Here is a 15,032-nt window from a genome sequence, read left to right on the forward strand (position 1 = left end):
GCGGACACCCCCTCCCCCCGGCCCCGGGCAGCCCGGAGCGCGGGAGCGGGGAGGGGGCGCGGGGCCTGTTTACCTCCGGCAACTTGGCGGCGCGCGCGGCTCCTCTCCGCGGCCCCCTCCCTCTGGGCCCGGGCCCCCGCCCCCGTCCCCCCACACCGCCCCCCGCGGCAGCTGCGGCGCCGCCGATGACTTGACAAAAAAGAAATTACATGAAAGGGCCGAGAAGAGCTCCGAGCTCGCCCCTCCCCGTCCTACCCGCCGGCCCTCCCTCCGGATCTCCCGCTCGCTGGGGGCTCCCAGCCTGCTGCTCCCCGCGCTGCGTCTAGGTCTCCGTGGGTCTGTCTCTATCGGGCTGCCGGGCTGCGCAAGCGGCGGCGGGGAGGAGGAGGAGGAAGAGGAGGAGGAAGAGGAGGGCGGGAGGGGGAGGACAGAGGCACTGGCATTCACGGGGGGAGCCGGGGAGGACCATGGGGAGGTGCCCCCGTCCGCCCTCACATCTGGCCGATCGAGGGCTGGCCGCAGCTGCAACACGTGGCCGACGCCCTGCCTGGCTCTCCTCCATCTCCTGTATCCCCGCATCCCTTCTCTCTCCCGCCCGGCGCTCGGCGCTCGGATCCCAGCCCACCCCCCTCCCAACCCCGCATCTGGGACCCTGGGTCTCGGCTTCCTCGACCAGCTGCCCCCAGCACTCCCCGAGGCCCTCCAGCTCCCCCTCCCACTGTCTGCCCATTGCCAATCATCCCCCTTCCCGCCCCCTCCCCCTCGGCCTATCTCCTCCAGCGCTCTTCTGCCACTTAGTAGCATCTGGCAGGGAAACCCCTGGAGACGGAGTTGTGTCGGAAGGAGGGAAGAAGGGGAGGCAAAGGGGGACCTGGCGTCACCTTTAGCTAGCTTTCTCCCTGCCGAATCCGGGGACACTAGACAGGCTCATGGCCCAAGGGAAAGAGCTCTTGGCCTTGGGCACTTCCCCTGAGGTGGAAGGAGCTCGGAATTTGAAGTCAGAAAGTCTGGGGTCTTGTTGGGCTCTGTCAGCTGTGTGACCTTAGACAAGTTACTTTCCGTCTCTGAACCTCTGTAAAAGGAGAGTTGCACTAAATCTCAACCCATTTCCTTCTCTTTAAAACAGGAATTCAACTTTCTTACTTAATCAATAAAATAAAAATAAATAAATAAAACAAAACAGGGATTGCTGTACTTGCCCTATTTCCCTTCTACTGTTGTGCTACAATCACAGGGGTGCCCGTGGGAATGGGCATCTTCCCCATTGCCCCGGGTCAGTGTAAGAAAAGGGATTGTCTTCTGTGAGCTCTCAGGGATCCAATTATTCTGATTTCCAAGATTCTGGAATGTGATTCCATCTGCTCATTTGTATTTCCTCCTGCGGGTGATTCCCTGGGGCATTCCCAGTGGCGACTCTGGGCCCCGGAAGCCCAAGTTCTGCCAGGTTCTACAGAGCTGGTTCTAGCACCAGCGCCAAGGAGAGTCTGCTTTCTGAGGACCCGCCCAGCAACCAAGAATAGAGATCACCGCCAGGAGGCTGGATACTTGGTGATCAATTCTTTGGACATGGCAGGCCACAAACTAAAGAAAAATTTAAAATGTGTCTCCCAGCCCCTTCCAGGTCTGCAGTGACCATGGCAGAGGCAGAAAATAGGGCAGAGAATTTTAGATCTTTATCAAATTTAACTTGGCTCTTGGGACTCAAAATGTGAGGGGAAGCCCGGTGGGGCAGTGGATAGAGGGCAGCCTGGAGTGAGGATGACTCATCTTCCTGAGCTTGAATGTGACACTTATTAGCTGTGTGATCCTGGACAAGTCACTTAACCCTGTTTGCTTCAGCTTCCTCGGCTGCAAAATTAGTTAGAGAAGATCCGACAAGCTGCTCAAGTATTTTTGCTAAGAAAACTCCAGAAAGGGTCACAAAGAGTGGACATGATTGAAAACAACAATTCTCATTGTGGGGCAGTTGCCCAGTGATGTATTAAGAGCCTACTTACTATCTGGTCAGCATTTTTCTTGGGGGTACCAGGGAAGGCAGGAAAAAAAGAACCTGTCCCTAAGAATTTCTCAAGCAAATGAGGGACCATCTGAAAACAACTGGTTACAAAGAAGAGACACAAAGAGTAGGCAGAATGTAACCTCAGAGGAGAAGGCACTAACTTCAGGATGGGCCTCTGGCAGACCATGGCATCTGAGCTGATTCCAAGAATTCTAAGAGGGGGAGGTTAGGAGGGAGAACATTCCAGGAACAGGGACAGGCCCAGAGACTGGAGAGCTTGTGCAAGGAGCAGCAAGGAGACTAGGGAGAGAGACCAATGGGTAAGGAGAGACTGGATAAGCAAGAGATATTGTAGAGATGGAATGGTGAGATTTAGCAATGGGTTGGACATGTAGGGTGAGGAAGGGTGAGAAGGGATCAAAGATGACACCCAGGAAAACTGGGGGACTTAGAGGATGGTGGATCCTTGCGAGTAATGATGGATCAGGAAAAGGGGATGATGTTGGGGAGAAGATAATGAGTTCTGTTTCAAATGTATTGAGTTTGAGATGCCTATGGACCATGCGCAGAAAGTGGAAGTGATGGGAGCAAAGTGCTTGGATGATTACATGAGGAGGACCAGGTAGAAGAGGGAACTCTAGGGAAAGTGCAGCTGAATGGAAGGATGTCTCACAGATTCTCTTTGGAGGAAAAAAAAAGAGTTGGTTGACTGAGTTTTATTGTCTGTTCAAAGGTGCAAAGAAACATGGGCCATATTGTATTGCGGGGCTCAGGATGGACACTCCCCCAAAGACCACTATAGAGGAAACTATAGTTTGTACGGCAGCTTCTGTAGCAGATGCTGACGAGTCTGAGAAATTCCATGAAAAAAATTTGATAAGACTGTTCAAGTAAATCAATAGATATTTTTATACTTGGTGACTTCAATGCAAGAGTGAACATAGGGAAGGACAATGTCATTATGAAAACAAGAAAAAGGAGATGCTAAAGACTTGTAGACTGCATGTAAGATTCACACTTAGATGTCAAAAATCCTTTTCTTAAGAAGAGAATCAGGAAATGTTGAAACATGGGAGCACTGAATACTATAACAAAGATGAAGCTAATTATATCTGGCCAGGAAATGACTATTTATTGGTCTGGAAGTCATTTCTGAAAGAATTATCTTTGTATAGTTAGGCCATGAATTTGTTAAAGAAAAAATCAAAATCATGACCAAACCAGAAGGAGAGGGTCCCTGGAAGTGGTGAGGTCCTCCAGAAGCTCTCTGCAGCTGGTATTGTGCTATTTGCCGCAAGATTCAGAACATCTCTCAGAGATATACTGATAAACAAAATCCACAATCACCTAAAAGAGATCAGTCTAACAACCTACACAGGAACAAATAAGTAGATGAAAAATGCATGTTAATTAGGCTGGGAGATGCAATAGTATGGACAGTCAATGGAGCTTATCCATTTATATTGATTTCTTACATGAATCCTGCAGACAAGCAATGAATCGGAGGAAGGAAGCAGGCTGGATTTCATAGGGAAATGCTTTTTGATGACCTCAAGCTTTGCCCTAAAACAAAACCCCACTCCTTCCTTCCTTCCTTCCTTCCTTCCTTCCTTCCTTCCTTCCTTCCTTCCTTCCTTCCTTCCTTCCTTCCTTCCTTCCTTCCTTCCCTCCTTCCTTCCTTCCTTCCCTCCTTCCTTCCTTCCTTCCCTCCCTCCTTCCTTCCTTCCCTCCTTCCTTCTTTCCTTCCTTCCCTCCTTCCTTGCTTCCTTCCCTCCCTCCTTCCTTCCTTCCTTCCCTCCCTCCTTCCTTCCTTCCTTCCCTCCTTCCTTCCTTCCTTCTTTCCTTCCCTCCCTCCTTCCCTCCCTCCTTCCTTCCTTCCTTCCTTCCTTCCTTCCTTCCTTCCTTCCTTCCTTCCTTCCTTCCTTCCTTCTTTCCTTCCTTCCTTCCTTCCTTCCTTCCTTCCTTCCTTCCTTCCTTCCTTCCTTCCTTCCTTCCTTCCTTCCTTCCTTCCTTCTTTCCTTCCTTCCTTCCTTCCTCTCTCTCTCTGCCTTTCCCCATCTCTCTGTCTCTGTGTCTGTCTCTCTCTCTCTATGTCTCTCTGTCTCTTTCTTTTTTCTCACCAATATTCTTATGGTAGTACTGTGTTACAATCCATTCAATGCTATATACTCCAAAGAATTAAAAGTGTAAGTCCCCCAAAGGGCAATAGAGAGAGAGAGAGAGAGAGGTACAATAGAGGGCACAAATAGGCTGTAGCACATCACCAGTGGAGAAGAATCACACACAAAAATGAGCATAAAAGATATCATCAAAGAGGTAGGGCAGAAAAAGAAGGCAGGCTGAGTACCAACAAGAATGGATGAGACCACATGATGAAGTGGTACCCAGATAATGCTGAGAGGTATGAAAGAAAGCCCTTCATCCTTTGGATGTATCTTCTGTAGAAAACTTATGAGTGAGTATAGAAGAGTTGCAGAAAATGAGAAAGAATGAATAGGTTGCTATCTGAATCAAGGCAGGGAGAGCCCTTATCAGAGCCCTAAGAAAAATATCTCCTGAAAGGAATGACTTCAGGCCAAGCTAATGGAGGAGTAGGAAGAGCCAAGCTCTCCAGTGCAACCCCTCCATAAAGACCTAGAAAATGCATTCCTTTTTGTTTGTTTTAAAATTTAGAATAGTTTTCCATGATTACATGATTCATGATCCCCCCTCCTCCCAAAGCCGACAAGCAGTTCCACTGGGTTATACATGTATTATTGTTCAAAATCTATTTCCATGTTATTCATATTTGCAGTAGAGCGATTCTTTCAACACCAAAACCTTCATCACATCCCTATCGCACTACATGGTGGATCATATATTTTTCTAGTGCAGAAAATGTATTCCAAATTAGGAAATCTAAGACAACAAATCAGAGTAAATCATATTTCTAAACCAGGTCAGGATAGGGAGAGAGACAGAGGTCTGTGGACCCCTGGGGATAGGGTCTACCCAGAAAGGCTTCATAGAATGTTTCAGTGTAAAGTGTAAAGTGAAAGAAAACAACGCCTTTTTAAAAAAAGTGCTATACACGAATTCATTCATTTTTTAAAGTCCCTTACCTTCTATCTTAGAAATAATACTGAGAGTCCATTCCAAGGTAGAAGTGTGATAAGGGCTAGGCAACTGGGATTAAGTGACTTGCCCAACTGGGAAATGTCTGGGGCTAGATTGGAACCCCAAACCTCGCATATCCAGGCCAGGCTCTCTATCCACTGAGCCACCTGGCTGCTCTTATAAATGATTTTAAAAATCAAATGAAGGTGCTAAAGGAAAACTGGGAAATGTCATGAGAGATATGGAAGAAGGATATGAAAAGAGAACAACTTGGAACAAGAGATACACAATTTTAACCAAGAAACAAATTCCCTGAACAAACAGAAGCTAATGATTCCCCTAGACCTTAAGAAACATTTAAAAAGTCAAAAGTTTGAAAAAATAGAATAAAATTTAAGGTATTTCATTGCAATAACAATTTATCTAGGAAGCAGATCAGGGATAAAAAACTTAAGAATCAAGAGAGAGAGAATAAGACAGAGGGTAGATTAAAGGAGGGATTAATCTTAAGTAAAAGAAACTCTAAGAAGGGTAGATTTTTGAAAATAGAAGAAAAGGATAAGAATCAATGAGAAATCTGGAGAAAGAACTGTGGGAGCAGAAACAGAAGAAAAACAACTGCTTGATCACATGGGTTGATGGGGATATAATTGGGCATATAGACTCTAAATGAACATCCTAGTGCAAATATCAATAATATGTAAATAGGTCTTGATCAATGACATGTAAAACCCAGTAGAATTGTTCAGGGGCTATGGGAGGAGGGGAGGGACAGAACATGAATCATGTAACCATGGAAAAATTTCTTAATCAATTAAAAAAAAAAGAATCGGAGAGAAATGGGACAAGAAATCAAGAACAACAGTACTGAGCCTGCTTCTTTTTCACCAGCCAGACTGTTTCATTTTTTATCTTTGTATCTCAAAGTACCAAGCACAATACTTCAATTCTCTGTTAGTTTCTCTCAGTGTCTGCGGAGGGGTTTCTTAACCTGGAATTCAAGAACTTTTTAATACGTTAATAAGGATATTTCAATCTAATTGATTTTCTTTATAATAATATGTATTTTATTAGTTGAATGTAAAACGATGATTCTGAGGAGACCATAGGCTTCATCAGGCTCCCAGTGGGATCCAGGATTAAAGAAAGGTTAAAAATATCTTTGGAGAAGTATTCTTTGCATACTCTTTGATCCTGTAATACCACTCCTGAGTCTGTATATGAAAGAGATCATAAAAAAGGGAAAGGAACCTACTTATACGAAAATATTTAAAGCAGTTTTTTTGCGGTGGCAAAAAATTAGAAAGTGAGGGGTTGTCCCTAGATTGGGGAATGGCTGAACAAATTATGCTACATATTGGTAATGGAACACTATTGTGCTATAAGAAATGATGAAAAGGATGACTTCAGAAAAAACTGAAAATATCTACATGAACTGATGCGGAGCGAAATAATCAGAAATAGAAGAACATTGTACACAGTAACAGTAACACTGTATGATGATCAACTGTGAAAGACTTAGTTACTCTCAACAACACAATGATCCAGGACAGTTCTGAAGAACTTGTGATGAAGAATGCTTTCCACCTCCAGAGGAAGAACTGTTGGAATCAGATGCAGATCAAAGCAGACTATCTTTCACTTTAGTTTATTTATGGTTTTATTTTGGGTTTTTGGCTTTATATTAATATTCTTTTACAATGAACAATATAGAAATGTGTTTTACGTGATAATACCTGTAAAATTCAGATCAAATTGCTTACCAGCTCTGAGAGGAGGGAAGGGAAAGAGGGAGACAACTTTGATATTATAATTTCAGAAAATTGTTATTACATGTACTTGGAAAAATAAAAGATCTTTGAGTTTTTAAAAAAGGCTTCCTTGGGAGGGGTGCAGCTAGGTGGCTCAATGAATTGAGAACCAGGTCCAGAAATCCTGGAGGTCCTGGGTTCAAATATGGCCTTAGACGTTTCCTAGCTGTGTGACCCTGGGCAAGTCACTTAACCTCCATTGCCTCACCCTTACCTTTTTTCTGTCTTGGAACCAATATGCATGATTGGTTTTAAGAAGGAAGGTAAGGGTTAAAAAATCACAATGCCTTTGGGGTCCAGGGGTTAATTATTTATAAACAAATACTCAAGTGTCCTAGGAGACTTTGATAATTAAAGGACAAGTCTTTGTAATGTGAACAATCCCCTTTACTACTTCCCTACCTCCAAGGTTGGGTTTTTTTTTTTGTCAGATCATCTATTTATTTATTTGGGAAATTTTACTTAATATTTTGAATATTTTTCCATGGTTACAAGATTCTTGTTCTTTCCCTCCCCTCCCCCCACCCCCCTCCCATAGCTGATGCCCAATTTCACTGGATTTTACTTGTGTCATGGATCAAGAACTATTTCCATATTATTTGATAGGATGATCATTTAGAGCAGGGGTTCCCAAACTTTTTACACAGGGGGCCAGTTCACTGTCCCTCAGAGAATTGGAGGGCCAGACTATTTAAAAAAAAAACAACTATGAACAAATCTGTATATGGCTGTCTGGGATAGCAGAGGCTGCAGCACTGGCTGTTATGGGTCTGTCACACCCTGCACAGGCCCATCACCACCACCACTATACCAGGCAGCAGCATACACAGTGCAGAATCCCCTCCCCCAGATCACTGCTCACCATGCTGATGTCTTCCATTGTGCAGCCACATAATCCTTTGCATGGCACCTCGTTCTCATTCAGTTACTCTCAGAACAAGGCACCACAGCCAAAGGATTATGTCACTGGAAGTAGTACTGAATGTGAGTGATGCCTCCCTTTGCAGCACTGCCACATACAATGCTCCTTTCACTAATTATCAATGAAAGAGGTGACCCTTCTAGAAGTGCAGTGGGGGCCAGATACATGACCTCAGGGGGCCGCATGTGGCCCTCGGGCCATAGTTTGGGGGCTCCTGGTTTAGAGTCTCCATCCCCAATCATATCCCCATCAACCCATGTGATCAAGGAGTTGTTTTTCTTCTGTGTTTCTATTCCCACAATTCTTCCTCTGAATGTGGATAGCATCTTTCTCATAAGCCTCTCAGAATTGTCCTTGATCATTGCATAGCTGTTAGTAGAGAAGTCAGTTACATTCGATTGTGCCACAGTGTATCAGTCTCTGGGTACAATGTTCTCCTGGTTCTGCTCCTTTCACTCTGCATCACTTCCTGGAGGTTGTTCCAGTTCACATGGAATCCCTCCAGGTTATTATTCCTTTGAGCACAATAGTATTCCATCACCAACATATACCACAATTTGTTCAGCCATTCCCCAATTGAAGGGCATCCCCTCATTTTCCAATTTTTTGCCACCACAAAAAGCACAGCTATGAATATTCTTGTACAAGTCCTTTTCCTTATTATCTCTTTGGGGTACAAACCCAGCAGTGCTATGGCTGGATCAAAGGGCAGACAGTCTTTTAGTGTCCTTTGGGCATAGTTCCAAATTGCCATCCCGAATGGTTGGATCCATTCACAACTCCACCAGCAATGTATCAATATCCCAACTTTGTCACATTCCCTCCAGCATTCATTACTTTCCATTGCTGCGATGTTAGATGGTCTGCTAGGTATGAGATGATACCTCAGAGTCATTTTGATTTGCATCTCTCTGATTATAAGAGATTTAGAGCACTTTTTCATGTGCTTACTAATAGTTTTGATTTCTTCATCTGAAAATTGCCTATTCATGTCCCTTCCCCATTTATCAATTGGGGAATGACTTAGTTTTTTGTACAATTGATTTAGATCCTCATAAATCTTAGTGATTAGACCTTTGTTAGAGGTTTTTGTTATAAAGATTTTTTCCCCCAATTTGTTGCTTCCCTTCTAATTTTGGTTGCATTGGTTTTATTTGTACAAATCCTTTTTAATTTAATGTAAAGGCTGGGTTTTCTTAACTCAGGACTCACTTATATACAATTGACTTTCAAAAATTTAGGTTCTGATGGCCCAGGGTAGGATTGTCCCTTTGTAGGAGAAAGGCCATGGATATGAAGGATCTAATCTATCTATAAATTCCAAATGTTAATGGTTCAAATGCAAGATGAGAAAGGAATGCCCAGATTGAAGTTAATTTGTACCAGATCTAGGGGTTTGGGTGACCTACAAGTTCAATGTGAGTAATCATTGTGAGATGGCAGCCAAGAAAGTCAGTATGATCTCAGACTGTCCAGAGGGGCTTGGCATCCATGCAGCAGCTGTCTGTCCCTGTTGGTATATACCTCAGAGTATCATGCTCAATTTTGATGTACTTCGGGAAGTTCATTGATCAGCTTGGCTGGACAGAGTCCAGAGTAAAGCAAGCAGGTGCCTTGAGTCTTTTCAGGTTTTTTGGTGATTGTCTGGTTTGTTATTTCTTAGGGTACAATAGAATTCCATCACAATCCCATACCACAACTTGTTCAGCCATTCTTCAATTGATGGGCACTCCTCCATCAGTTTCCACATCTATGCCACTATAAAAAAGAGCTGCTATAAATATTTTTGAACAAGGGGGCATCTGGGTAGCTCAGTGGATTGAGAGCCAGGCCTGGAGACAAGAGGCCCTGGGTTCAAATCTAGCCTCAGAAACTTCCAAGCTGTGTGACCCTGGGCAAGTCACTTAACTCCGAGTGTCTAGTCCTTACCGCTCTTCTGCCTTGGAACCACCAATACACAGTTTTGTTTCTAATATGGAAGGTAAGGGTTTAAAAAAATGTCTTTGAAAAAGTAGGTCCTTTCCTCCTCTCTGTGATCTCTGGGATACAAGCCTAGAATTGTGTTGCTGGGTCTAAGGTTATGCACAATTTGATGGCTTGTTGTGCTTTCCAGAATGGTTGGATCAATTCACAGTTTTACCAACAGTGTGTTTGTACCCCAGTTTTCCCACATCTCCTCCCACACTGATCATTTCCTTTTTTGTTAGATTAGCCAGTCTGATACGTGGGAGGTGGTACCTCAGAGTTGCATTTCTCTAATAGCTATTTGGGGCATTTTCCCTCTGATTAAAAATAATTTTCATTTTTTCACCCGGAATTGCCTGTTCGTATCCTTTGACCACTTGTCAGTTGGGGAATGTTTTATATTCTTATAAATTTGACTCTGTTCTCTATATATTTGGAGAACTGAAGCTTTTATCAGAGACACTGGCTATAGATCTTTTCCCAGTTTGTTGTTTCCCTTCTAATCGTGGCCACGTTGACTTTGTTTGGGCAAAACCTCTTAAATTTAACGTAGTCAGTTATCGATTTTATATCTTGTTAATGTTCTCTGTCTTGTTTGAACATAAATGTAAAGTACTTTGAGATCATGCCTCAAGAAAGAAGAGGGGATGGAGACCCTGGAGAGAAGACTGAGAATGGGGCACTGTAGCTGTGTTCTACTAGTACCAGGGCATCAGACTTGTTCTGCCGGGCCCCAGAGTTGGAGGAAGGGAGGAAAAGTGCAAAGCAGCCACTTTGGACTTGATACTAAGGCCATCAGATGGGTCCCAGTGTGGCATGGGCTGTAGTGGGAGCAGTGGGCTCCCTCTCAATGGCTACCTTCCAGCAAAGGCTGGGTAAAACCTATATGGAATGTGTATGGAAGGCACCGAGGGCAGCTCAAGGGCTCTTCGGGACTAGCCCTGCTACAACATCCCCGATATTGGGCAGCCACCCTCCAAGTCCTCAGCTCCAGGGTATGGCCGGGGCAAGGAGAGGAGAGGCAGCCCACTTTGGGGAACCCCTCATTATTAGGCCATCCCGTTCATTCCCAGCCTGCTCTCAGTTCTACTCTCTGGACTGCATAGAAGTCTCATCCCTCTTTCATGTGGCAGGCCGCCTTTCAAAGACTTGAAGAGTCCACTGTCTAAGACTAAGTTACTGAGTTGTAGCAGCTGATCTGTATCTGCAGAGGGAGCTTCCACAAGGGGAGTTTCTCATGCTTTGAAAGCTGCAAGTTGGAACCCCCAGATGCAGAAGTGCAGGCAAAACGAAGACCTTGCCCCCAAGCTTCCCTTCCCGGGGGGGGGGGGGCACAGCATGTACTATATCATATAGTTGAGAACTAGGATCCACAGCAATCCAGGAGGGAGAGAGCACCAACAAGCAATCTGGGGATGAAGGAAAGCTTCAGGGAGGGGGCAGCAGATAAGCCAAGCCCAGAGAGGAGAGAAGGCTTCTGGAGGCAGAGATGATGAAGCCACACTTTTTTAGGTGTCGGGGATGCACAGAGATAACAAATGGAGTATTAGGTCTGGGAACTAGCTAGGCAGGGATCAAAGTCACCAGGCTGACTGTCGTGGTGGAGCTAGATCGTCAGGGGGTTTTCAAACCTGCTTTAAGGGGTTCACATCTTATAAAGCTGGTGGGAAGCTACCCAGGGGAGTGATGTGCTTCCACTCGTGCTGTCTGCAGAAGCTTCTTTTGGTAGAAAGTATGGGTGCTGCTGGAAATAATGTGGCCCTGGAAGAAACTGGAAGCCAGGAAGCCCATTGGGAAGGGCTCTCTTACAATGAGGGTTTTTTTTTTTTAAGTTCTATAAACAACAGACTGGGGAAAAAGGCCAGACCCTATATATTCTGTCTTAGAATTGCTAAGCATGACCAGCTGTGTGAGCCTGGGCAAGTCACTTAACCCTATCTACCTAGACCTTACTGCTTTTCTGTCTGGAAACATACAGTATCAATTCTAAGGCAGAAGGTAAGAGTTTAAAAAATAAAAAATAAAAGAATATGCGTTCTCAAAGAAGTCCCATCGGACTGTATATTGATTCCAAAGCAGAAGAATGGTAAGGACTAAGTCATGGGGGTTAAGTGACTTGCCCAGGGTCACAAAGCTTGGAAGTTTCTGAGGCTAGATTTGAACCCAGGACCTCTTGTCTCCAGGCCTGGCTCTCTATCCACTGTGATAAAGGCCTGAACGAGGGAGGTGGCTATATGAATGGAGAGAAAGGGACATATAAGAGGGAATTTGGGAAGACCAAAATAACCATATTTGACAGAGAATAGATATTGGGGGTGAATGTGAGGGAGGAGTCGAGGACAGGCAGGTTTGCAAATCTGAGCTCCTGTGAGGAGGGTGGTTCCCTTAACAGTTTGCAGGAACCCCATCAGAAGATGGGATGGGATGGGATGGTTTGGGGGCAGGACAATGAGTTCTACTTTGGACATGATGTCAGCTGTCTACAGAACACCCAGCTCAAAATGGCCACTAGGCAGAGGAGGCGCAGGCCCAGAGATCTCTCAGGAGAGAGATTACAGCTGGAGATATAGACAGAGATAATAAGTGAACCTTGGGAGCTGATGCAATCAACAGGGGAGCTCGGGTAGGGAGAAAACAGAAGATGAGCTACTGAGCAGGGTGATGCGTCTGGGGTGAACCTTAAAGGAGTAGTTTTGGAATTCCTTGGGCAGGAGAAAGGGATAAGAAGGGTGAGTTAGCAGGACTAGTCCCTTAGGAGATGTAACCTCCTGAACCAGGTTATTGTGGGCATGAGAAAAGGTGCCTCCAGTTAGAAAGGATGGTCGGGGGTGCCAGAAGATGGAGGCAATGGGAGAAGACATCTAAGTGGAAGGGAAGTTCATTAATGGTACAATAGGGTTCCTGAGGGCACAAGGAAAGAGGGTAGAATGGAATGGAAATTTGGAAGGAGGATGACAGAGGTAGATGGGAGGAGAAAATGGGAGATAACACCAGGGTTGGGAACTTGGCATCATGAGCACTGGGAACCCACTAGCCCTAAGAGGGGAACAGGACACATTTTTACTGGATCTCCCAGCCTTGAGTCTTGAGACTAGCAAGGACTAACGTTAATTCTCTTTCAAGTACTAGGGTAGAAGGGACATTGGGTATGCTATTTGTCGCCCTTCCTTTAGGCTGGGATCTCCAGGTATGGAAGGCTCGGACTGTTGAGGAAGGATCTGGGGCCCAATGGTCCATCCTGGAGGCAAAGCCTGATGTGTGTGTTTCTGTCTTCCTTGGTAGCCTCAATTTATTCTTGGCTCTAGGATTTGATTCTCTTCTTTCAGCATCTTGCTCTGCTGTGTAAGTGTCCTATTATGCCTTTACATCCTGTTAAGTTAAAAAGCTAACTTGTCTGAAGAGTTTCTTTGGCTTTCACATGGATTGCTGAAACACTTCTATCTGTCCCCTTTCCTCATTGCAATTGTTTCTGACTCTGTTTCTCTTTTTCTCCAATTTATTAGGGGCTCTTGCCTTTTCTTCCCTTACTCCAAGCCATGTGTCTCAGTATCCCCTGCACATAGTAGGCTCATTTCTACCTTTATGCATTTGCTCACAGTTCCCTAAGCTTGGGGTGCCTTCCCTGCCCTTCATTTTCTCTTTGATTCCTTCTTATTCTTTAAAGCTCAATTCAAATGCCATGAGGTTTTCCCTAATCCTCCTTGCCCCTGGGACTTCATATAGTGCTTTGTTTTGTATCCCTCTTATGATGAACTCATTGCATATTTAGTTATCTATGTGTGTGCCCAGGAGAGCAGAAAGAGCCTCTTATTTAAGCATAAAGTAGTTAGTAAGCATTTCTTGAATTGAAAAGCTGAATGTAGAGCAAACTTGTGCAAACTGAATCTTAAAAAACACACTGCCCCCCAACAAAAAAAACCATACACCTTGCCTCCTGTCTTAGAATCAATTCTGTGTATTAGTTCCAGAGCAGAAGAGCATTAAGAGCTAGGCAATAAGGGTTAAGTGACTTGCCCAAGGTCACACACAGTTAGGAAATCTTTATGGCCACATTTGAATCCAGGACCTGTCATCTCTAGACCTGGCTCTCAATTCACTGAGCCTCATAGCTGACCCCAAACTGAATCTCTCTCTCTCTCTCTCTCTCTCTCTCTCTCTCTCTCTCTCTCTCTCTCTCTCTCTCAAAGTTTTATGAATGCTTTTTTGTTTTCAAATATAGCTCTTCTCTTATTCAGCAAGACTTCTCTGGTAACAAGGATTGCAGTCCAACAGAATTCAGTCAGAATTATTGACTTTGGAGATGAAAAGGCTTTTCCCTTTCATTCTCCCTCTTTCTTCTTCCCCCTGAAAACCCTATTCCAGGCTTCCCTTTCCATCTTTTGTGATGCCTATGGAAGCCTGGGGCTATCCTGAAGACACCTCCCTCCTGGGACATCACCTCAGTATCTCTGGCTTCTTCTTCAGGCCATCAGATACACAGATCCAGGTCCACCACTGCTCTCATCGAGACCCTCTCTCTGCTATCTCACTCAGTACCTTCTTTTCCTCTGGGGTCAATTTCCTCTCTCAAGGTGGCCTAGACAGAGTCTTCTTGCTTTGATTATCTGCCTTCAGGCCACACACTCTTCCCCCTCAAATTTATAACGTCCCCTTCCTTTCAGTGGCTCCAGCCTTCATATCTTGAGGCCACTGAAGGGAAGGATATAAATGTTTAGGCCCTTTCAAATACCATTTTCCAGTTCAACCTCAGTAACCCACAAAGGTGCTTAGACCTTAGACCTCATTGTTAGTAGAGATCATTGTGCCTCTAACAGCTTTAACTCTGAACAGTTGCTGTCCTTCACTTCTCCCAGCCTCTCTTGAACTTGTCCTTGTAGACCAATATCTCCCACCCTAGACCAAGATATGGTCAAAATGGATACATGATTTAGATATAATGATACCACAACCAAATTAGGGGAACACAGAATAGTTGACCTGGCAGATCTTTGGAGAAGGGAAGAACTTATGATCAAACAAACAAGAGAGAGAAAATATTATATAAGATACAAAATGAATAATTTTGACTTTATGTTCAATTAAAAAACTTTAGTACAAACAAAACTAATTTAATCAAGGTTAGAAGGGAAAAACAAACTGGGAAAAATTTATAATAAACATCTGATAAAGTCTGATTTCTCAAATTTATAAAAAAAAAGTCAAATTTGTATGCATACAAGCCATTCCCCAAATGACAAAT

This window comes from Monodelphis domestica, chromosome 5 (genome assembly GCF_027887165.1).
Source record: "Monodelphis domestica isolate mMonDom1 chromosome 5, mMonDom1.pri, whole genome shotgun sequence".
Taxonomy (NCBI): domain Eukaryota; kingdom Metazoa; phylum Chordata; class Mammalia; order Didelphimorphia; family Didelphidae; genus Monodelphis; species Monodelphis domestica.